Source organism: Camelus ferus, chromosome 15 (assembly GCF_009834535.1).
Source record: "Camelus ferus isolate YT-003-E chromosome 15, BCGSAC_Cfer_1.0, whole genome shotgun sequence".
Classification (NCBI taxonomy): domain Eukaryota; kingdom Metazoa; phylum Chordata; class Mammalia; order Artiodactyla; family Camelidae; genus Camelus; species Camelus ferus.
The window spans coordinates 48815500-48839611 of NC_045710.1; the positions used below are offsets into that span (position 1 = coordinate 48815500).

Below are 24112 nucleotides of genomic sequence, written 5' to 3' on the forward strand. Positions count from 1 at the left end.
TTTCTTCTCAGAGAATTACTTTGTGTACAGTGGGCTTTGGAAGATACACCATTCCATCTAACTTTTATTTTATTTCCGATCCAGTTTCTAATTTCTCAGTATTTCTTTGCATCATTTCTCAGCTTTCACTGTAGTTTGCTTTTCCATTGAAGTGTGCAGATTTCATTAATACTTTTGTTTACTCCTTCCTGAATTGAATTCATCAAGGTGTTAAATAAGACCAGACGCAGCACCAGGCCTTCACTGCTCTGCACTAAAATCTCCCCCTTCCCCGTGATGTCATGTCAGGTATTGTCGCCCCCTTCCATTTAGCGTTACATTTCAGCACAGGCAGCAGTGCTCCCATCCAAGCCAATTTGAATTAACTTTGCAAGTAAGATTGTGCGAGGCCTTGCATAAAATGATTCACCAAAATCAAGACAGATTACCTGCATCTTTCTAGGGAAGTCTGTTTCTTTGCTAATTTTGTAACTCTTCCCTTTCCCAGAACCCTAAGCCCCCTCCATGACACCTTCTGCCACTGCTCAGCGTCTGCTTTCTTATCCCCCCAAATGTTGTCTTTTCTTGCTGGAGACCTGGGGTTTATTTCTCTCACTCAGTCCCTCTTCATATAGGTATCCTGAACTTTGGGGTCATTTTTACTCATTTTAGGACTATTCTATGGCACTCATAGAGTACCCTTGGTTAGAATCTTGCTCCCTGAGCACCCTACCCACCGTCCTTTTCAGAATTATTCTGTGGATTGTGGGACTGTCTTGATAGGACCGTGTTCTGTGGCAGGAATTGCCAGCAGGTAGAGAAATCTGATGTTAAGAATAGTTTAAGATTCAGCTCATAGGCTGAGTTGAAATCGCCAAATTAGGTCCTTGTTAGGTTTTCTTGTCAGGAAATGAGAGAATAAGATAGGCAGTAGTTATGGAACAGCTCCAGAGAGAATAAAATAAAGGTGCAGGGGTCTAGAGAACTGAACGCTGTGTCTGTTCTTCTGCACAGGTGTTGGGAAGAAGTGGGGAGGGGCATCAGTGAACATGTTGCCTCAACGAAACCTTCCCTGTTGGCCTGGTGCATGAAATCCAATCACTCTGCTCTGTGGAAGTCATCCAACTCTGTTTCAGGTTTTAGTTGAGCGGGAACAAAAGGAACAATGCCTTCTTTAACTGCCCTTTATTGTTCCAGAGCCCTAGTTATAGGAGGGGAAAGGGAAGCAGTTGCAAAGGCAGAAACAGACTCAAGTTACTCTGATGCAGAATTGATTTTAGTTTAATCGCATTGTAATCAGAGGCTGTCGCGGACTGTGTGATCATCTGTCCAGGGATCTTTTCTGCCCAGGAAGCATGCTTGATCTACCTGCAGGACGAGGCAAGAGTTAATGTCCCTAAAAGCAACCCTTCAACCAATGGCAAGGAGTTGGTGACAAAACGTCCCAGCTTTTTGGCACTCTGGTTGGAATGACTCTGAGGAATGTCCTACACTGTCCACCAGTTTTCTAGAGACCCTGACCTCCAGAAGCTGTCAGGTAACTGACCTGACACCACACCTTATCTGCCTTCCTTCCCTTCCCTCTCACGTCCCCACTTCCCTACCAGGTTTCTAGGATCACCTTCCAGAGAAACCACTCATACTTGAATGCTCATCTCAGAGGAACCCTAACCACCACAGAGACCATTTCTCGAACTTTTGCTTTCATATTTGCCAATAATGTTTAAAAAGACCAGCCTAAATGTAAATTCCTTGGATTTTTTTCCTCAACTTCCCCACAGTTAAGTGTTAGACTATTTTGTTTCTAAATTCCCAAATGGGTTACCTGCAGTGTCTCTGTCCATTAACCTCTTCATAGAACTGATTCAAACCCCAACTCCTTATGCAGTAGAAAGGCCAGTGATCTCCCCAAGATTACCTTGATTTCCAGAGGGTTTAGAATTTTAGTCTTTGACTCCAAGTTCCAGTGGATGGTGAATTTTTATAAGCTGTTCCTTTGTTTCCAACCTGGCCTTAACCCATGTCTGGAACATTGTCGTGATTTTCACCAGAAAGTGGGAAAAAAAAAAAGTATCACTGATATTCATTCATTCAAAACAATATTTCTTGAGGATAAATGATCCAGACATCATTTGAGGCTTTGGGAAAAATGAATAAGACCGAAAGTTTCCCTGTTTGTTGCGGTCAGGTGTATTTTAAATGCCATGTCCTACCTCTGTTGGAATAGTGTTATGACTGGTATAAAAATTTTTTCCATTTACTTACTGACTTACTTATCACACATTTGTAACCATATACTATGTGACAGGCGTGTATTCTGGAGCCACAGCAGTGAGCAGTCCCTGCCCTCAAACAGCTATGGCGCCCAAGAAATATACAAGCACTCTGTCATCATCAGAAAAGCCTGGGGTGGGGAGGGTCTCGCGTTCTCCGACCTCTGCAGTTAGGAACAGACCCAGCCCGAGCTGGTGCGTAGCAACAGCAGTACGAAGAATCCAGGCCATCAAGGTATGGCTCAAGAAGGCCAGTGGATTCAGGACCAGGAAAAGGGCTGTAAGAGTCACCTAGGTAGCGATGGTGCCCTTCAAGGGAGGCTGGAAGATTAGGGAACAGGAGCATAGGCTGAGGATGGGGGTCGGGGGGCAGGTAATACAGAAGCAAACAAAATGAAAGTCACACAGTCTTCCGAGAGCAGTTGCCAGAGCAGAACGCTGAGTGACCCAACAGCGGTGACATGGTGGCTCTAATTTCTCAGTCCTTGTTATGAGTATAGTAGCCCATCATTTTTGTTTTCAAAGGCTGATTAACACAACTGATTATGGTATCATCAGTGCCAATATAACTGTGACAAGGAACGTATCGGCAATCTAGCTAATTGGGTAATTTGGAATATACTTGAATAGGTCAAACCTGAGATACCCTGATTAGTGGTTTGTGGCTTTCCCATTCAAGTTGTAATCATTCCCCTCACTCAGAAGAATGAACGTCCTTGTGTATAATAACGAGTTTGTTAATTGAGCTCATAGTGTAACCGGACCCCCTCATTCACTGGGAGTTGGCTCTAAGCTCCCCTTTCCTTTGGTTGGTAGACGCCAGCACTTTAGCAGGCATTGTCGTGTTCTTTTATGCTTCGTGAACCTTGCTGTCCTATGGTGCTGTAAAACTCCACAGAAGAGACTTGAGACAGCTACAGTGGGTATTAATCTTAAATTATGTTGGGGTCAAGTCTTAGCAAGTCAATCTTATTTTTCTTGTTGACCCCCTCTCCCCTCTAGTCCTCTCTGTCTGAACTCTATTTTGGGAGACTGTACACACCCCAGTGATTAAGTTTCCCCTTCCTCTCTTGCAGAGCATTCATAACTACCATTTCCCCCTTCATTTCTTCCCCTCTTCTTTTCTCTTTTCTACTAGAAGTTTAACCTCAGTATGAAAGTGAATATTGAACTTAATACATGTTGGCAGTTTTTAGTAACATTTGCTGTTCAGTCACTGTCTATATTATTTGTTTCGTTTCTTCTTATACAATAAGTCCATTGAGACTATAGAGAATGACTCTGTAAAAAAAAAAAGGAAAAAAAATTCAGAGATTCCTGTTATTTTCTAGTGGTTTAAAAGTTAATTTCCAGTAACTTATCAAACTAAATATTCATGTGAGAATATTTGACAATACAAAGAAAATAATATGCTAGATTAGTTCAAATTTTAATGAAAATAAGAATCACAGGGTAGCTTGTTAAAGATGCAGCCTTCCAGGCTTTTGCCACAGAAAGATTAATTTAGTAGGTCTGGGGTAATCCCAAGTCTGAGTTTTTTCCAAACAAGTTGATCAGGTAAACTTCACAGGATAAAGTAAGAAAATCATTGCTCTAACTGATAGAAATAACTATATCATTTTGTGGCTTTGCCAGAATATCTATAGATGTCAAAGAGTCTTTGTAGAAATAACTTGTACTAGACTATTGATTAGCATTGCTGCATAATAACTCCAAAAGTTAGTGCCTTAAAGCAGTAAACAAAGTCTGTGAGTCACCTAGGTGATTCTTCTGGGCTGGGTTGGCTCAGCTGGGGCTGGAAAACCTACAGTGGCCTTATTCGTATGTCTTGTGGTTGTCTTGAAGTCAGCTGGGGCAACAGAGATGATTTGGGCACAAGTCTCTTATGCAGAAGGCAAGCCAAGGATTCTCCACATGGCAGCTTCAGGCTTCCAAAGAGCAGCAAAAGAGGGAAAGCCCCATTCCACAAACACTTTTCAGGTCTCCAGTTTGATGTTTGCGTTGTTCCATTAGCCAAAAGAAGACATATGGCTAAGTCCAGAGTTACGGTGGGAGAGAACTACCCAAGTGTGTTGATTCAGAAAAGTGAATTAATGCAGCTGTTTTTGCAACAGCATAATTTCCATGCTCAGCTGAAAATGCAGTTGACTACTGAATGTCTATCTGTATGTTAGGAAAAAGAAAAAATTAATCTTGGTGATCAAATACCTGAGTTAAACAAATCATTTCCACTTAGTAACTGGAAGATGGATAAACAATCGTTCATTTTCTCAGTTTCACTTTCTTCATCCATGAAATGTGAATAATCTTACTAATAATATCTGCTTCACAGAGCTCTTTAGAGAATAAATGAAATGCTGGACATAAGAATATTCTGTAAACTGTAAAAGCAATAAAATTCAAGGTATTTATAGATGTAAATGCTTAATATGACCATTCTCTACCCCTCAAAAACGTAGTAAAGTATTTGTTAAATCAGTGAACTTCCTGATATTTCTGTGGCTTGACTACTGTTCTCTAGTCCATCCTCAGTCTGCTATTAGAATTATTTCCCTTAAAAAACAAAATTGTCATGTCATTCAGCACTTAAGCAAATCTCTGATAGCGCTCCATTTGCTTATACAATAAAAGCAGAATCAGCATTTGAAGACTTCCCAGCCTGGTTCCATTTTCCTACCCAACCTCCTTGACGCCATTGAATTTTGTATTATTCTCTTTATACATCAGACGTTCATGATTTCAAGATAGATCCATTTCCCTCAAAGTAGAATGTTCTTATCTTGCGGCTTCACCTTGACAAACTTCCACTCATCCTTCAACACCTCGCTCAAATGTTCCTTTCTCATCCTGCAAACATTTAGTGGACCAAGAAGATTTCTCAACTCCTCCAATGTTAAGTTTTCTACTTTCTTTATTCCCAAAGGACTTTGTAAATAGCACTGGCACTTATCATAGTGCATTATAATTATGGTGTGTATGTTGTCTGTCTCCCTGGCTAGACAGTGAACTACTCCAGTACCAGAACAGTGCAAGTTCTCAGTATATAGTTTTGAGCAAAGGAGCAAATAAATATTTGACTTCTTTATCCCTTCCCTGGTTGGCCAGATTATGCTCTGATACTTCACTGACCATACTCAGTCCCCTGGATTTCCCTTTGCCAACTGTGAACATAGACTGGATTATCTTGACCAGTGGTCCATTCTCACCTCTGAAACCCAATTACTTACATCTTTACCCTCAGGTTACCTACCAAAATTTTGACCCACTGTCTTTCCCGATCTCCTAGTAATAATTATTTCCTACTCCATCTTTTCTACTACCATTTGAAGTTACAGTGATACTCCAAATGGCTTGATGATCCAAGGAATAGTGGCGAAACTGATTTTTTGTGAGTGTGCCTACCACGAACCTCATGGAAGAAGTATTTTTCTCTCAAATACAGCTAGAAACTGTGACTCACATAGATTAAATAACTTACCCAGTGTCACATAGCTAAATATGTGGCATATGGGATTTTAACCTGTTTTATCTGACCAAGAAAATAAAAAGATCTCTTCCTCTCTTTTAACTCTACCACAATACTTTGGCAACATAAAAAGCTCAAACTTCCTTTCCAAAGGCTCACATTCAGGAAAGCTAAAGCTATAGCTATGATTTGGGGACTAGTAAAGGTTTACACCTGCCTCATTTGACTATGAAACTCTGACCTTACTATCAAGAAAAGATGTTAAGAAGTTGTAAATCAATTTAAAACAAAGCTTATAGGCACAAAATCATGTGTTGGTGGTATTATATTAATAGTTATTTTGCCTCCCAAGTTTCTAGTTTATCCAATGTTTTAGAGTAAATATGATATAAGAATATAAGGGTCACTTCAAACAAAAATCTGTACAACTTCAGTCCCTCTGCTTCAACTTGTAAGTTCAAGATTTTATCTCCCTTCTGGGCAAGAAGAAGCTTTTGTTTTCATTTTTTTACTAAAAATAATAATTATGGGTAAAATGATATAGTTTAAAAGACTTGGCTCTTATTCCATCTTTGGAATTTCCCACCCCAGAAATCCTTTCTGTCTTGGCAAAATATGACATAACGATTTGAAAGAAAGAAAGAAAGAAAGAACTCACTTAAGTGTTTGAGGCCAGAAGTTAATTGAATAAGACCTTGGATTCTGATGAGTTTGTGTTTTATGGTTGATTAACTTGTTTTAATACCAAAAAATGCTTAGGAAACGTAATTATCATGCCACTTAATCTGAGTTATTGGCTGATTTCTGCTAGTTTCTGGATATCTTATTGACCAAGTTATATTTCCTACTGTGACGTACAAGGGCCACTGAATTTGTTTTGAAAGAAAAATTTAGGTTCAGCATATGAATAATTGCCCCAAATCAGTAAGATTAAACTGCTAGATTCTTAGATCCTAACACCAGAGTTTGCAATTTCCATGCAATTTCCAGTTACCAATTTCCTTCTGGCCCTAAGAACAGGATACATAGTATGAAAAAATAGAAGCCTTAATATTTTTCTATAAATGACTTGTTTTCTACTAGTATGGCTACTGCCACATCATTGGTGTCTTTTTCATTTGTTTAAAATAAAAACATGGATGCCAGCTGCCTAGTTGCAAATAAAAAAAACAAGAGAGGTCATAACTGACATCACAATATCTCCTTCTGGAGCCTGCCAGCCACACTGTGCAAGAAAAAAAAAAAAAAAGACTCATCATTGGCAAGCTTTGGCATTTCTGGTTCCAACTCGTATGTTAGATGGCTATCTTTGGTTTCTGGAGCGAAGCAAGAGAGGTAGCTAGGCACAGGCCTCCTAAAGAACTATTGAAAACTCCTATGAGATTCTTTAAAACAGGATTTTTAACTTAATATGAGCTCCATAGATACATTTTAGGAAGTCTGTGAACCTCTCATACTGTTGTTCTTTGCAAATTTTTTTTTTTTTGGCATTTTTCTGATGAGCGGTTCCGTAAGATCGATCAGAGTCTCACAGAACTCTGTGACCCATTTAAAAAAAAAAAAAAAAACCTAGCTTAAGAGCAAATACTTTCATGCTCTTCAAACTTCTAGGCATAGATATTTTTTCCGGGACACCAGGGAATCATTAGGACCAAGAGAGTAATGAGTAAAGCAAAGGAAGAGTGAGCCCCGACTTTTTGCCTAGTGCAAATGGAGGCTACACGGACCAGACATTTCAAGAACAGAATTGTAGGAAACTGAGTTGGCAGACTGGATGGGATGAAAGCAATTCTCATATTCCTCAGAATTGCCATTCCCCAGAAGAGTAATACAGAACCCGATGGAAGATGGCTCTTTGTAGTACCAATTATTTAGGAACAGAGCACTGAAATCACCGAGTTACTGAGATCTGTGGATTTAACCTAATTTGTTTCTCCTACAGATATTGAACTGAACAATTGCTATACGCAAGGTACGATGCCCAGACAGAAAAGCTATGTGGTAAATTAAACAGGAATTAGAAAGAAAGAATAAGCAAGGCTTGATGCAGCCAAATTTGTAAGAACCTTAGGACACGATGACAGCTCTTTGAGAGGCTTTGTTAATCGCAAATTCTCCCACAGCCATAGAATTTCAGAGCTGGAAAAACATCTGATGATGACCTAGTCCAGTCCTCTCATTGTGCAATAGAGAAACTAAAAGCCTCGCTCAGGGTCATTTAGTTGAGGTGACCAATACTTGGACTAAAACTTTGGTTTTCCTTCATCTGGTCTATTCATCATTCCACTGTTTTAGCTTGTGACTCCACAATCTGTCTACATTCCCTTTTATTTGCGGAATCAGCCAATTTCAGAAATCCCTGCAGCCCCCACCCCCCACCAAATACTTAGATGCCAAAATACAGTCCCTGGATCTCCTTCCTCTGGACGTCAAGATGCCCATTCACACACCAAGAAGGAAGATGATTCAGAAGTAATTGTTAAGTAGACAAGATGACAAAAGACAGAACCTGACCAATTCAAAAACTAGAATAATTTCAATATTTAAACCCAGCCTTTGCTCAGGAACAGAAGCATCCCTGGCTCTTTAAAATCGCAGGCTCAACTGGTTCCCTCCCTCATGATGTCATACACAGTCTGACGTTGTCTGGGTAACTTGGTAAACATACTGCTTCCTCCGTTGTTTAATTCCCTTCCCTGAGTAAGATCCTGAGGCAACCAGGCTTCATTAGTTCAGGTGCTAGCCTCGGGGAGCTACTTGTTTTAATTAGAGGGATGAAATGGCATTTTAATTGTGCACAATGATTAATAAACATGCTGAGCTGCCGCACAATGATCTGCTGCTCCAGGAGCTTTCTCCCTTTTTTCTGATACCTCCATCCATTTACTGATTGCTGTCCAGGTGGAGGGCTCTCAGGTTCTTCCTCCAACCCAACTGTACACTGTCTGGCCTCCAATTTTTCTGCTAATAACAATTATTAGAGCTAAGTCCCATTTTTTTTTTTTTTGTAGTAACAGAGAGACAAGACTAGTTGGGGAGCACTCACAGAGTGGTATTCAGTCTATGTCATTTATTTCACTAAACTTCCTTGTAAAGGGGTGATAATAATAGTACCAACCTGACGGGGTTTTGCAAAGATCAAATGGGACAATGCATGCAAAGCACTTAGCTGAGCGCTGGCCCAGAGCAGGCTCCCTGAAAGTCCTAGCTACCATTATCTTTAGTAAGGTTACTGTTAGCATCACCATCTTTAACTTTGGCGTCCTCATCATCACTCCCTTCACAAGCATCATCTTGGTCAAGATTAGACTCTTTGATGTGGATTAGACTCTTCAATGTAGATTAGACTCTTAGAGGTCATCATGTCCACTTTATCACATCTAATTCAGGAATACTTTTCTGAAGGGGGAGGTTAACCAGAGGTTTTCCCAATTTCTCCTTTAAGTTGTATGGGAGTAGTTTGGAATGACTTACGGGAAACAGGCACAAAGAAACTCATGTATCTTAAAGGCTTCATCTCATCTCCTCAGTAGCTGAATAAAATCCTAGGTCTGTATCTGAACTTCAATGAAAACAGAAACCAGAAAACTGGATTATGCAGTGACTTCCCCTAGAAAGCTGCATGTGCTTGGCATATGTAATCATTTCATTGGCCACCATTATTATTTGGTGAGTCTTTCCAACATTATAGCTACTTTCCTTACTACAGACACAAATAAGTTATTTTCCTTTGTGTCCCTTGGAAATCATTCCTCAAAGTCATACATCTGTCTCCAAGTCACTTACTTGACTTGACTTGCAGGGAATACATCTTGATGAAACCCAGGGAAGTTGCCACTATTCACTATTTGCAAATGGCTATTATGATGCTGGGTATTATGCAAGTGATCCTGTTCCTTAGTTTGAATTATTAATAATTCAACTTAGGTGACTTTCTGATCTACTTATCCTTATATTTTGATATGCTACTATAACTGTACACCATTGCAAGTCACTGTATGCCCAAGAAGAGAAGAATGGGTATGAAATGGCTTTCTATCCCCCCAAATGTTAAGGACTTCATGGAAACAGGTCTGCCTCACTGAAGATGTTTTCTGTACACAGGGTCATTACAGTTCAGTGAAGCAGATATGATGGATTACATGAGCCACATTTTACCTTGCCTCCAGGGCACTTCTAATTCTTGTTGTAGTTCCTTTAAGGGCACACAGTTGTCTCCAAGAGTCAAAGAGGGAAAGGGGAGTGAACTTTTTTGACCATGGTAGGGCAGAGAGAAAGATTTTTAAATAGATGCTCTACTTGAAATATCTAGGACAGGGCAGAAAGAAAAAGAAAACTAAATGAATGCTGTTACCTTCCTATATCCCTAGCTAGGAAGTCTTTAAGATCACTTACCTGCAGTTCCACTGAAATATGGCTACGCACTTATTAGAATGACTCACATGAAAAATGCTGACCTTATGAAGTGCTGTTGAGGATGCGAAGAAACTGAAACCCTCATACCCTGCTGGTGTGATGTTGCATTTTAACAATGTAAAATGGTACCTTTTTGGAAAACAGTCTGTATGCTCTTAAGAAATTAAACATACAACTCCCATACATCCAGCATTCTACTCCTAGGCATTAACCTGGGAAACGAAAGCATGTCCATATAAAGACATATAAAAATATTTATAGAAGTTTATTTGCACTAGCAAATACAGCTTGTTGAATGTCATCAATTATACCTCAGTAGAGCTATAATAAATATAATTAATTAAAAAATAACTTAGCTGAAATGTTTTGAGCATATTGTCTATGCTAATAGGACTACTTATTGAAATGGTTTTTTTTCTGAGTCACAATATAATGTATTAATCTCTGATGAATATATAAAGAGAGATATATAATATATATATTTCCCATTAAAGCCTTCTATTCTTATGTAAAGAGATGGGCTCAAAGAAACCAATGTTTCTATGCATATATAAACACATTAAATATACTGAGACTTGTTTTTAATAAACAACCAAAGTAATAGAAATACAGCTGCATAAATATACTTGTGGTAAACTCTCACTGTTTAGGTTCTTTTGAATAACTACTCATAATAAATTAAGGACTTAGATTCTTTTTCTAATTGTTTCTCCAATTTTCAAAGAGCCCATGAAGAGAGATTTTTCTGGAGACTCCAACTATAATACCTTACCTATCATCCTCTGCCCAGTGCCTTAGTGTAGCAGAGTCAGTCCTAGACGGATTCAGTGAGTCAATCCGTTAATGAATCCTTTATTACCAATGGATCCCTTCTTCACATAGTTTACTTTCACCTTCTCAACTTCATCTAATCTTTCTTCCAATTTTTCTGTAGCCGTTACAATGCTAAGGTATTGGGGAGCAATTCAAGAATATTCATTTAAGATATACCTGTAATTTTAATACATTATTTTCTTTCAAAATACCCCAAGCCCTAAAAAATTGGTTTATAATAAAATGGTTTTGGAAAAAAGATGGTTTTTGAGAAATGTATCAACTTGGGGGATAAAGTCTACTTAAACATAATGCAGACTGATATGTAGACTGAAACATAGTGTAGATTCATATAACTGTCAAATCAGATGCACATGTATTTATAATATATTAGTACTAAATTTACATTAGTCATGAATGCTCTTTAATAATCAGGAGCTAAGTAGATTATAATAATTTAGATGCATTTCTCTAAAATGATTGATTAGTTTAATGTTATTCTCTCTTTGTTAAGAACTCAATACAGGTATTGAGTGCTTATTACACAATAAAAACTATCAGAACAGTAGTTTAAAATTATCTCGGTGATGAAAGAAAGAAGGAGAAAGAGAAAAGAGAAAGAAAAGAAGGAAGGAAGGAAGGAAGGAAGGAAGGAAGAAAGAAAGAAAAGCGAGCCAGACTTGAAAACCCTGTCTTAAAAGGATAGAATGAAAATATTAAATGTGCAAATTGATGAGAAGTCTAGTGAAGCCCTAATCTTCTCATCAGATACTGATGTAACCTTAAGTCAGCTGACCTCTCATTCTCTTGCCATTTCAACCTCCACATCCACCATGACTCACCTTTTGGCATCCCCTTCTGGTTCTCCTCCCCTCCTGCTCCCTACCCCTAACTAAAACCCAGTAAGAGAAAGAAATCAGAGTAAGCAGTGGAGACTTAGCTGATGCTGTCGGAGAGAGTCAGATAAGGTTCTTTGTGTCACACACTTCCTATCACGTGGCACTTGTCTTCCTCTAAAGTGCTGTCTCCCTTACTGCAACTGAGATTTTTTTTCTCCTTTTCTTCCAAACAAGGCTGGCTGCTTCTGTCTCCTTTGTTTTACAGAGCAATTCACCTCCACCGCAGACCTGTATATTCACAGACAAAACCAGAAGTCCATGCAGTTAATATGTCTCTCCATCCTTAGAAAACATTTGAGACCCCGTGTTATTATTTGAGCTTGCCTTTGCAACCTTCTGCACTCAAGTGACTTAGCAAAAGCTTCTCCTAAACGTGTGCAATGATTCCCCACAAGAGGGATCATCTTCTTATCGTCTACTAAGATTATAAAATAGTCATCATATCATTTTACTGATATATACTAATGCTGACCGAAAAATAACAGAAGGTAAATTGTAGGCGTATGTTAGATAAAACAAACTCGGAGCTGGAAAAAAAAAACTGGAGAGGGATTAACAAAACAAGTACAGCTGGCAAAAAATAAGGCGAGGGAGTCATGATAGAAAAGATAGACTGGGAACAACTGGTGACAATGCGGTGGTTCATGTTCCTGATGGTTAGTTTTAGAGTTCAGTGTAGCTCTCTGTTTCTAAAACCTCAGTAAGTTTCAAAAAATAAATAAATAAACCGAAGCCTCATGCCAGTGACACTGACTAAGTAGGTCTGAGATTGATTCAAAAGTTGACATTTTTACCAGCTCCCATATGATCCTGATACAGAGGAGCTGTAGACCTGGTTTTGAGATCTCAACCTGTAAAATGTGTAAGAGTTATCTGAGGATCTTGTTGAAATGCAGATCCTGATTCTGTGAGAGCAAGGTGTGTTTTTCTAATAAGCTCCAGAGTATGGCCCATGACGCGATCCTTGCACCACACCTTTGCGTAGTAAGGTAGTAGAAGTTTGAAAATTGAGTTTGAGATAAGTGACACGTGATTTAGACGGTTGTCCATAAAAAGTGATTTTATTGGAAAAAAAGTCAAGTAGATTCCTTGCTTTTCCCGGTGCATCTCCTCACTGCCCTGATACAATTCCTCAGGTTTGCTTCCCGTTATAGAGTTATTTGAGCTATAATTAAGAATTGTGGATTAAATAAGTCCTTCTCTTTCTTGGTTTAGAATATAATATTTGGGCAGCATCTATAATGGGGATTGGAAAACTACTATAAGCAAGCCAAACTTGGCTGGTGCCTTTTTTATAAATAAAGTATTATTGAACACTGCCATATCCATTGGCTTATATGTTGCCAGTGCCTACTTTCCTGCTAATGGCAGAACTGAGTAGTTGACATAGAGATCACAAAATCTAAAATATTTCCTATTTGGAACTTCAAGAAAAAATTTGATGACCTTTGACCTGTGACAATCCAAACTTTAGTTTATATTAAATTCCAAACTTTATTTTCTGCAATTGGCCCAGAAGTATTTTCATAATTCGATGTAGTAAAAGAAAAGGACAAAAATCCTTTGTTAATTCTGAGATTTTTCCACAGGAATTTCATTGCTCTTTCCTTCTATAACTGAATGTACCTCATTCTCTGCTGTTATGTTATTTACTCAGGCATTTGTTTTGTTCTTCTGTTCAATAAACAGTTTTTTACAAAGACTTGGTAAGTTCCTGAGGAGTTACAGAGGTGATCAGAGGAAAGAACTGTCATTCTACATTTGATCACAGGAAAGTCTTCATGGAGAAGTGGAGATTTAAGTTCGTTATTGAAAAAAAAAAATGTAGGCATTTACTTGCAAAGAAGCAAAGAGAGGCAGAGGGAATGAATAAAGAGACTAAAGTAAAATAAAAAACAAAAAACTCAAAGAATATTCAGTAGTGAGCAATATATTATATAAACTAGATTACAGTGTTCATCCAGGCCAGTGGAAAAAATGACTAGACTTCCAAGGACCTTGAGATCCAGTCTAAGAATTTGACAGACTTCTCCAATCCTTGCTACACCAGTGTAATCTCCAAACCAGCATGAGGATGCTCTGGACCCTTGATAGAAATGCAGATTTTCTGCCCAATTGGCAAAAGGGCCTGGGTCCCTTAGCTCCATCCCTGGCTGGGAACCCAACATCTTTTACACAGGAATGGGTTAAATGGCTAGCGGGTGGAGAAAAGTTTCTGAGATTCCTTAATGTGAGAACCCCATGAGCTATGGTACCAAAACCCATTGGTGGAACCCTGACGTGGGCTACAATTAGATTCAAAAAACATAAAAGTACAAAGGTCAATATGATTACAGCGTTTGGAAGGTTTGAGAGGATGTTATGTGAAGAGCTTATGCCAACGTTGCCCGAATGTGCTATGGGAATGGATGTTAAGTCTGGCCGTGAAGGCTTCCCTGTCCAGTGTTGTACGAGCAGTTCTCGTTAATGGGATCCTAGTGGAGACTACCATTAAAGGTATAAGAGTTGATGGAATTGAGGTGAAGGTTTGTAGGAAAATTGGTGAACAGTCTTTGCGTAAAGTGGCTACATCTCTTGCCTGAACGTGTTGTGGAGATGGACACCGTGTCTCATTTGGGATTGTTTTCCCTCACCTGGTGTTGTAAAACAGGGCATGTGAATCCACACTTTAGGAAACGTTAATTGAACACGCTAAAGGGAGCCAGTAAGGTTGCCAGAGCCCGCACAGGGTGAGGCAAAAGCTGGAAGCCAATATTCAAGGCCTAACAGAAGCAATTGTCTTTAGCTTGCAGATCTCTAGGAAGTCAGAAATGTAAGCACAGTCCTCAGTCACCTGAAGCTGAGCCCAGTGAATTCAACTGATAGAACCTGAAACCAAAAGGGGGAAAAAAAAAAAAAGAGGACAAGAGGCCTTTTAAAAATACAAACTGCTAGAAAGGCTCCCTAACCCAAAATCTAATTCACAGCCTCCTTAAAAACTACTTGTCAAAGGCAAATGCAAATCTTAAAGCTCCCCTCATGAATACTAAAAAGACTGTAACCACCCGAGCAAAAAAAAAAAAAAAAAAAACTTATTCCAACTGTTATTTATAAATTAGTGAGCTTTATATTATTATGTCTGATTCATAAAGGAACACGGAATGAAAAGGCATTTTCTTAAGGAAAAAGAAAGAAATTTTTTCCTAAAGAGAGCTTAAACATAGGACAAAATCTAAATATACAAAAAGGAAGCTATAGAAATTTTGTGGGAAAGGGCCCCTGAGAAAAGAGGTTTGTGCGGTCGAGACCAGCTAAGATTAAATTGAACTTAATTGAGTAAATATATTTTAACATCAAAAGTAAGCTGGTGCAAAGCTAGAATTTGGTAATTTGGTTTTCTCTCTCTGTTAAGAGAATAAACTTTTCTTGGACTATATTGATCTGCTTTTTATAACAGATCCTACCTAAGTAATCTGTTGTTAACTTTCTTTGCTTTTGAAATCTTCTATTGTCCCTGATTAAGTGGTTAACTAAGTATTGTTTCACAATGATCTGTGGTCCTGTTTGGCCAAATGTTTTGAAATCTTTCAACATCTCTGACAAACTTCCCCAAATCAAATTTTAGATGAAGTCCTTTTAACCTGTAGCCAACTTTGAGATTTTTCAGAGACGCCCATAAAAACATCTCAAAGAGAGATTTTAAACTAATGAGGCTTTCTTGGCATGTTATTTTATATGGGAAACATCGTTAAAGAAGTGATGATATTTGCATGGATAAATGTTATTACTATAAGTGTTCTAAAAATTATATAAAATTCCTAAAAAGCTGATGCTTCCTGGCAAAATATGATCAGTTATAATTTGAGTTATCCTAAAATTTTATGTGTCACAGAAGTCGTGAAATTTATCAATTGCATTTTAATGAATCAGATATTAAACCATGCCATTTTAAGTCTTTTGTCATTTATAGACAGTTATTGTTTTGCTCTGAAGCTTTTACAAAAATGCTTCATCATCAAGACCATTCATAGGAAGAATTTTTTGACAAATAAAGGTTTCTGATAACTTCCAGATCACACCACTGAATAAGAAATTACAGAACTCTAATGGAAAACTTGATGGCTTCATAAAATTGCTAACAAAAGATCAAGATCAACAAGAATTAATTACATAGAATGGAATGAACTGATGAATATAATTACAATTCTTACAACATTTTGTGTGAAATATTACTGGCTTTTTAATCTTTGTGTTATTGGTGTAAGGAAACCTTTTATCTTAAGCTAACTATGATTTACAGTCATTTGGAAGATTATGCCTTTGTAAGCAGAAGTGAAACAGTTACCATTTCTCCCTGCCTGATCCCTCCAGAATTTGGAAACTCTTAGAGAGTATTCTTATTTTCAGGGCAATATCCTTTTACGTAAGTTCACTAAGAATCTGTTCTCTTTGTAACAGGACACATTTGGAAATATCACTTATATTACCAAGGCTTTGACTAGAATTTCATATTTGAGGATGTGCATCAAATCAGATATGACCAGACAGCTTTGAGGAACAAAAATTGAAATTATGGAGCCATAAAGCCCCTTGGAAGAACACCCTGGTACCTTGCTTACAGGGTTCCCAGCAGCCTTGTCAGGTGAGTGAAGAAGATGAATTCCCGGCGGGTGCAGGAACCTCAGGATATTTGGTGACCTCAGATAGACAGGTGTCCACCCAAATCTATAGGTATTACAAGCAAGTCTCATAGTAAGTTCTTGGCTTGGCTTCTTGGCTTCAAGAGGCATTTAAACATTCAGTCTGGAGGTTCCTTATGAAAAATTCCAGCAAAGCAGACCTAGAAGTGTCTATAAGGTCAGACTGTACTGTTGCAGGGCATAATGTAAATAATCAAGCCAGTTGTATTGAAACGACTTATTTTGCAAGCAAATGAGCAAAATTTAGCCATTTTTAATAAAAATGAGATGATTTTAGAAAAAAATGTCTCAGTGGAACCTATTATAGACAGTTGCAGATATTAAGTTCTAGTTCTGTTAATTGTCTTTGAGGTTTTGGTTTTGCACCTATAAACTGGACTGGAGGCTAAATTACTCTGGGTTTCTTCAAATATTTGGCTTCAGCTCTCCAAACTAACATTTCCAGTTCTTCTCCCACTTTTGTCTTGGGATCATTGGGAACTAAAGCTGTCCTTTTCCTGAAGCCCTCCAAACAAAAACTAAACAACTTACTGTAAACTTAAGAGACATCACCACAACAGCCAGTTTAGACAAGCCTCATGTCTGTTGCTGTGTAAGTCATTCAGAAAGTTTACCTGGCCACCTGGTGACATCATCGGAGACAATCAAACTGTAAACCAGGAAGATCCATCAGATTGTCACTACCTGCCCTCAGTCCACCTGACGCCCAGAAATATTCTTAACTGGCCGTTCGCAGGACTCAGACACTGGGTTTCTAATTTACTCCAACCATTAACCTTTGTTTTTCTTTTGTGTCCGTAGAAATATGTCTTATCAAATACCTGATTGCTTGCACTTTATAGGCCTAACTTTGTGAGCCCACCTGCATCGCTGCCTCTTGAAATGAGTTTATCTGAACTGACCTATTGTCAGGACTAAGAGTCTGGCTCAATGAGACACAAAGTGATTTACCAGTTCAGCTCTGGACTGTGAAGTTTCTTGGAGGAATTTCAAAGGCAGGATTATAGGGTAGCAAAATTTGCCACCCCAAAATGTTTGTCTTGCCACCCCAAACAACTCCAATAGAACTGTTAAAAAGTTATAAAATGGAGTTTTTAAATTGGCCCTCCTTTGAGATGGCTGCCATCTTTTTGATTAGAATATTGTCGTCAAAGTTCTATTGCCCTAGAAAGAAGTCTTCATGCCCCACTCAAAACTAGCTTTAGCATCACCATTGCTAAAGGCATGCAATTACTTTTAAAAGCATGAACATTGGTATTTTTACTCCCAAAGAAAACGTTACTATGTTGTTTAGTGACCCACTTGGAGGGGTACTTACAATGTATTTTTCTTTACTTTTTCAAAAGAAAATTTTATGTAAAACTTTCCTCCAGTCCACTGTAGGTGTCTTTAGCCATTTCTTCCAGATAAATACAGAGCATCTGTTTGAATTGATTGAATTCAGCAGATCCCACTTCATGATCTTTTATTTATGTCTTCCCACATTTAAAATAAATAAGGTTAACACTGCTGCAACAAGGTTGTATGGGTCTTCGAAGGATCTATTTTTTTCATCGCACCTCTTTTGTTCCATCTTGCTTAGCAAATCAGATGCTAGATATATTTTGATTAGTTTCTACTTTAATGGATCATGTATGCAGGGTCCACCTTTCACATTGGGGCCATTAATTTTTCTTGAGTCTGATGGGAAAAACAGGTAGAGCTTTTTGTGTGTGTGCTGATTGAAAAGTGATGGATTATTTTCATGTGGTAAGAAACACAATGTTTTCTTTAGCACAGCAGGATATGATGTTTGCAAGGTCTAACAGTGAAATATTATGCATATCTGCCACTGGCCAGCTGCCAGAAATGGAACAGCAAAATCGGAGGAGATTTTGAGTTTGAATCTTAAAGCCAGTGCAGCCTACAAAGAAACTAATGAGCCATTCTAAGCAGAAAAGGCATTTGTACTAATAGCTGATTGCTGTCATGCATGCCAGCACTTAACCAAATGGTAAATAATTATTCACTTAAAAATATTACCTTGAACTTTATCTCAAAGGAAAAGAGAAAAGATCCTTATTCTGAGTGTAATTTCCAATAGGTACCACTGCAAGGATTTCCCCCTGCCCCAGTTCAGAGCACCATGATGTTTCCTTCCCTGTGAAAGCAGAATCATTTTCCACATTTTTTTTTTGGTCACGTGGCTGAAAACTGATTCACAGAAAATTTCATTTCACCATTATTTAGTATTTAAAACCGGTGCTTTCAAATCAGTACACAGCATCATGGAAAAGCTCTGGAGTGTTACAGAAATAGACATAAACACGATTATAAAAGGCAGGGGAGGGGATGTTTTGAGTTGGCCAAATGTCTTGAGTTCCTTTGTTTCTGAAGTCAAGGACCTACCACGGGAATCCTTTTCTACACTTAGCATTTTTTATGTTTTTGGTAAACTATTGGCACGGTAAGGGAAATACAGGCTGTATATTCATTTTCATCCAACTTTTCACGATCTTGTTTTCTAAGAAATATTCGCTATCTTAGAAAACTGAAGCCTCCTTTTCTGGGCTTTTAAATTTTATTGTATTTGCTCTTATTTTAGGGCCAGGAAATTTCATTTAGTTAGCATTAAAAGAAATTTGGGTCTAGTGGAGAACACTTGCTCAGTTTTACATGGAGAGGCTACACAATCTTCTGGAAAATAGACTTCATATTACTGTCCGCCTTGTAAATAGAGAACTCTAATGGGAGGAGACATCTGCTACATCCTGGTGCCTTATGTATTTTATATTACTGTATTTCAATCTCCATTTTAAAGGTGGAATTATGACTTTAAATTATAGGCTTTCATTTTTAAGACCATCATAATCTCCCAGTGCTGCAAAGCTGCAGGGAGGGGCACCAGCGCTCAGTCCCTTGGAAGCTGAGATGCAAAGGAAGAGGGGAAAAGTCTGGCTGCACTGTTGCATCTTGCTCTTTGAAAATCACAATTGAGACATGCTTGTGACAGATTTAATCAGGCCGTCCTCCGGCCTGAGTTACTGGCCAGGTGTTCCGTTTTGCTGGGAGCTGCTTTAACCCTTCTGGGCCCCCCGGGGTCCTACAGAGTAATTTACTGCTACATCACCCCAAAGGGTGCTCCTGTGGTCCAAGACCTGGTCTGTCTCCAAATCGACACAAAACCTCAAAGACCCACTGGAGGTGGCTTATAAATTAGGACACTATGTTGATCTTCTAGATTTTCTTTTTCAAATGTCACAAATCAGTCACTTGCAATTTGTTTAGCAGATATAAAAGATTATTTTAAAGAGCTTAGAGATCACATAGTCTACGTATTAACCTGCCACCAAGTCCCCCAAATCTTAATTTAAAAATGAAGCCCCATGAAGTATGCAAAATAATACAGTCATAAATTTGAATGTTTCTTTTCCAGTTTGCTACACAATAGTTCCACATGATAGGAAACCCATTCTGTATTTAAAAAAGGCAATTTTACAAGGGCTACCCAAATATTCCAGTTGTTTGAATTGAATCTGCTTTGTCCAGATGGTTGAAAACTCATTAAAAATTAGGAGTGAAAAAAAAATCAGAGCCTTAAAGAACATATCAGTAGAATGTTTCAGTACATATATTTCTAAGCAAGGTAAATAATGTCAATCATTAAAACATATAAACTTTAAAGAAATGGTGAGTTGGACTAGATTCTGTCCAACAAAATGAATAGTGTCTAATCTGCATAGAAACTACAAGATAATATTCAGAATTTAGAAATACAAGGGAAAAATAATCTTGTCTGTTTTATTTTCACTGGAAAATTTGAAAAGAGAGAAAAAACAGAAGGAAGGAGACTTCACTTGTACTGTTGAAATGTTAAAGGGCAGAAAGAGGCTTTCATTGTGATTAAATTAAGACTGTGGAGTCTATTTGTTCAAGACAATTAAAAAACATACAATACATAACATATATTTGCATATGCATAACTACCCAATATGTAATACCTAATTACTATGACTGAAAAACTATGTTTGTGTGTTTTACGTCAGTCTATGATTTTCTTTTTCCTGCTCTCCGTTTTCCCCCGAGTCCCGCTCAGGATAGCGATCAGGGCAGCATCAACATGCATTTGATGCTGCTGGTTAGTGACCCCCACATACGTCCTCCTGGTTCGTCTCAGCTTGTACATTCCAAGTGGTCCCTCATCAGTTGCACCCTCTTCATCTTCTCTCTTGGTTTCACTCTGTTCTCTGAAAACACCTAACTAGAGTTAATTTATTAAAGAAGAACAACCAACATTTCATGTATTAAATATTTCAGGGGACAAAGATTTAACTTCCAGGCACAACAAACATACAAAATACCTAACTAGAGATGTGATTATTTCAATGTTCGACTGAGATTCAACATGCACTTTAGAACGTTTCCAATCTTTCCAACATTTTATAATTTATTTATCCTAAGCAGCTAAAGCCTGGGCATAAAAAAGGATTCTTAAGTGCAGAATTTACATGAAAAAGCTCCACTGAACATTGGCCAAGCTTGTGAAGTAAAATGTATAGCGGCTGATCACCATATAAGTATTTTCAATAATTGCACATCAGGCATTTTTAGTTGCTGCATAACCAGATGCCTTAGGAGTGTCAAATACACTTTGTCCCCAAGACTAAAAGTAAGAATTTGCAAGTAAGAAAAGTTCAATTACATGCCTGAGATTATAAAACAGTAAAACAAGTGTTATATTATGAAACAAGATTTCTTTTGGGGTTTTTTTTTCTGATATTAATTTGAATTTACCATATTTTCCTTAAAAGCAATTTTCTATTACAAACCACAATTACCCCCTCTGTCAGAAAAAGTCATTGAGGATAATCTCACTAACGTTTTCCTGAAAATGTTCTTGGCATGGTCACTTTTACTAAAATATTCTGTAATCAACAAAAGTTGAATCTGTCTTTAAGATGGTCACTTCCCTCCTGTAGTTTCGAGAAACTCACAATGGGTGTTGGATTGGAAAAAAAAAAAAATTCCTCGTACTTTTGAAACCTTAGTAGGACTAAGGGTTTCCAATCCATAAAAATGTTAACAAACAAAATCCATTGTAACCTTTTAAAACTTTCCAAGTGACAGGCTTGTATTTCACTATACCATGGCAAAGCACTGGTGAAATTTTAACTGATAAATTTTAAAATGCTTTCTCTTTTAAGGATTGCAGGATTTCAAATGTTTTGATACTAAAAACCAACTGACAGATCTTTTATGAATATCTGGAAAATCATCCTTAGCTCTTTTGTAGCCCAGCAAAGATGCAAGAAAGAATCATAATACACATTTTGGAAAGCTGTGGGGTGATATAAAAGACTCCCACGCTAAGAGCAGACGGAAAATGGTAGTTATTATTAATTTAGAAAAACGAAAGAACAGCCCAGACTTTCAGTAATGTGGCAAGTCGTGTGCTCTTGAAGGAGAGGGGGGTTTATAATTGGATTTTAGAGTCATTTAGAAGACGAGATAAGATGTAATGGTGGTGTATTAGAGGTTAGAACTACAACAGAAACCCATAATGTCAGGGTTCACTGCACTGGCAGAAAACAGAACAAAGAAAAGCAGCGTCAACCGAAAATGGCCTGAGTGGGAAGCAACAAGGTGAAGCGGGCTGGGGAGACCGGGCCGGAATGTTCTCGCTCGGAGCCAGCGGTCCGCAGGCCCGGCTCCTTCCACAGCCACAGCGAGGGACGCAGGGCAGTGACCTTGTCCCCCTCCCGCCCCTCCACCTCCACCTCCTCCTCGTCCTCCTCCTCCCTGCGGCCAAGTTCAGCCTCCCTGGCTGCCCAGGTTCAGCCCTGGGTCTCCCCCGCCCAGCGCAGCGCCAGCACTGCACCCCTAACCTGCTGTCCTGGGGCCCCCTCCCCTTCCCTCCCCAGCCTTCCCCTCCACAATCCTCCTCTTCCCTCCCTTCCTCTCCCCTCCCCTCTCCCTGCTGGAGCCCAGTCTTCACAGGGGAGACACTGGGGACTCTGTCCATAGGCCCCTCCCACGCCACACACACACATACACACACACTCTCATATATCACACACCCCACCCCAACATATGTGTTCACACACACACACCACCCCAACCTATGTATTCACACACACACACAGTCGCACATACCCAACCCCAACATAGGTATTCACACACATACACACACTCACACACACTCATATCACACACACCCCCACCCCAACCCATGTGTTCACACACACACCTCATATTATCACATTCATACCCCACCCTCAACATATGTGCTCACACTGTTCACACACTCACTTACACACTTACACACACCCTGCACATGTAGCCCATCACAACCCATATATTCACATACACACACACTCATATCACACACACCCCACCCCCAGCACATACATTCACACACGCGCATACACCGGCCTGACCTCTTGGTCTCTCTCCCTCCTTCCTCAGGGAACTCTGGGCCTCTGCCCCTGGGAGAGCAGGAAAAAGAGTCAGAAGGAAAAGGACACCTCGCCTCCAGGCCCCCAGTTTTCACCCCGAGCCTTGGGCAGATGCGTGCTGGCCCGCACCCCTTCACTGGGATCCTCTGTAACAGGATCGTCCCCGAGGCCCCAGCTCTCAGGCGAAGGCCTCAGGTGCGTGGCTCCTGTTGGAGTGAATAATCGAAGCCCTGACAAGGAAGGCCAGCTTCTAGAAGCCGAGAGCTGGGCTGCTGGCGCGGAGGCGAGGATCCTGTGAGTGGAATCCCTTCCCAGTTCCCGGCGCGTGGCTACCCCCTGCTGGGCGGGAAGCTCGGCCTTCAGACCCACATCCCTGTGCTCGGGGCCCAGGCTCCTCCCGAGGCCGGGACAGGACCCGCTGGCCTCCCGTCCGATTGTTATCCACGTTCCCGACATGAAGCTGGCGAGTGAAGTTACCTTCCAACCCCCAAGAGGTGTTAAAGGCTTTTTTTTTTCCCCTCCCCAAGCCCTCTGCCAGTTTGAGCAGAACAAATCTATTTATTTTTTTGGTGAGGATCGATTTATGAAAAGCACACACATAACTCAGATGGCATGGTGAAATGACGTTAGGCTTTGCTGAGCATGAAAAGTCTACTTGCTCAAGCCCCATTTCCAGCCCTCAGTGCATCACTTCCCCCTGGAGCGGAACGTGGGTTATGTTAAGAGGACATCAGCCCAGAGCCCTAAAATCTAGCCTAACTTCCAGGCCCTCTCCTCCCCACCACCTCCTTCGTGCGCCCCTCCAGTAAACCCAGCTCCGAGTCGCTGGAAACTTGGGCAAAACACAAGTGGACGGGAAACCAGTTTTTAACTGGATCAAGTTTTCAGATACAGATGAACACGTTTTGATTGTCCTACAGACTCTCCTTAAAGATGCTCTTAACAAAATCCAGATTGGAGGAGGTCCACCGCCTTCACTCTCACGTGCGTACGCTCCTAAGATAGTTCTGAAACCTCAGACACATTTGGAAGACATGGCTTAAAAGAACCCTTAATACAAAATAAAGTAAGATACAAATAAAAAGAGATTAGTTGTTATAAGCTGTAACACAGCTGCCGTAACAAACTGCGAAAACATGTAAACAGAGGGTGC

At 39.4% G+C, this 24112-nt stretch overlaps 2 long non-coding RNA genes across 3 annotated transcripts in view; one reads left to right on the forward strand and one right to left on the reverse strand.

Annotated features, from left to right (window-relative positions):
- Nucleotides 1-24112, forward strand: part of LOC116669013 — a 456094-nt gene that overhangs the window by 419424 nt on the left and 12558 nt on the right. For both annotated transcript variants that reach the window (XR_004326383.1, XR_004326384.1), the window contains exon 14: nucleotides 16284-16467. This is a non-coding gene — a long non-coding RNA (uncharacterized LOC116669013). The remainder of the gene's footprint in view (nucleotides 1-16283; nucleotides 16468-24112) is intronic.
- On the reverse strand, nucleotides 3658-22337 carry LOC116669014. The gene is made up of 2 exons (XR_004326386.1): nucleotides 16436-22337; nucleotides 3658-12074 (listed from the first exon to the last, which is right to left on the reverse strand). It is a non-coding gene; the product is annotated as an uncharacterized LOC116669014 (long non-coding RNA).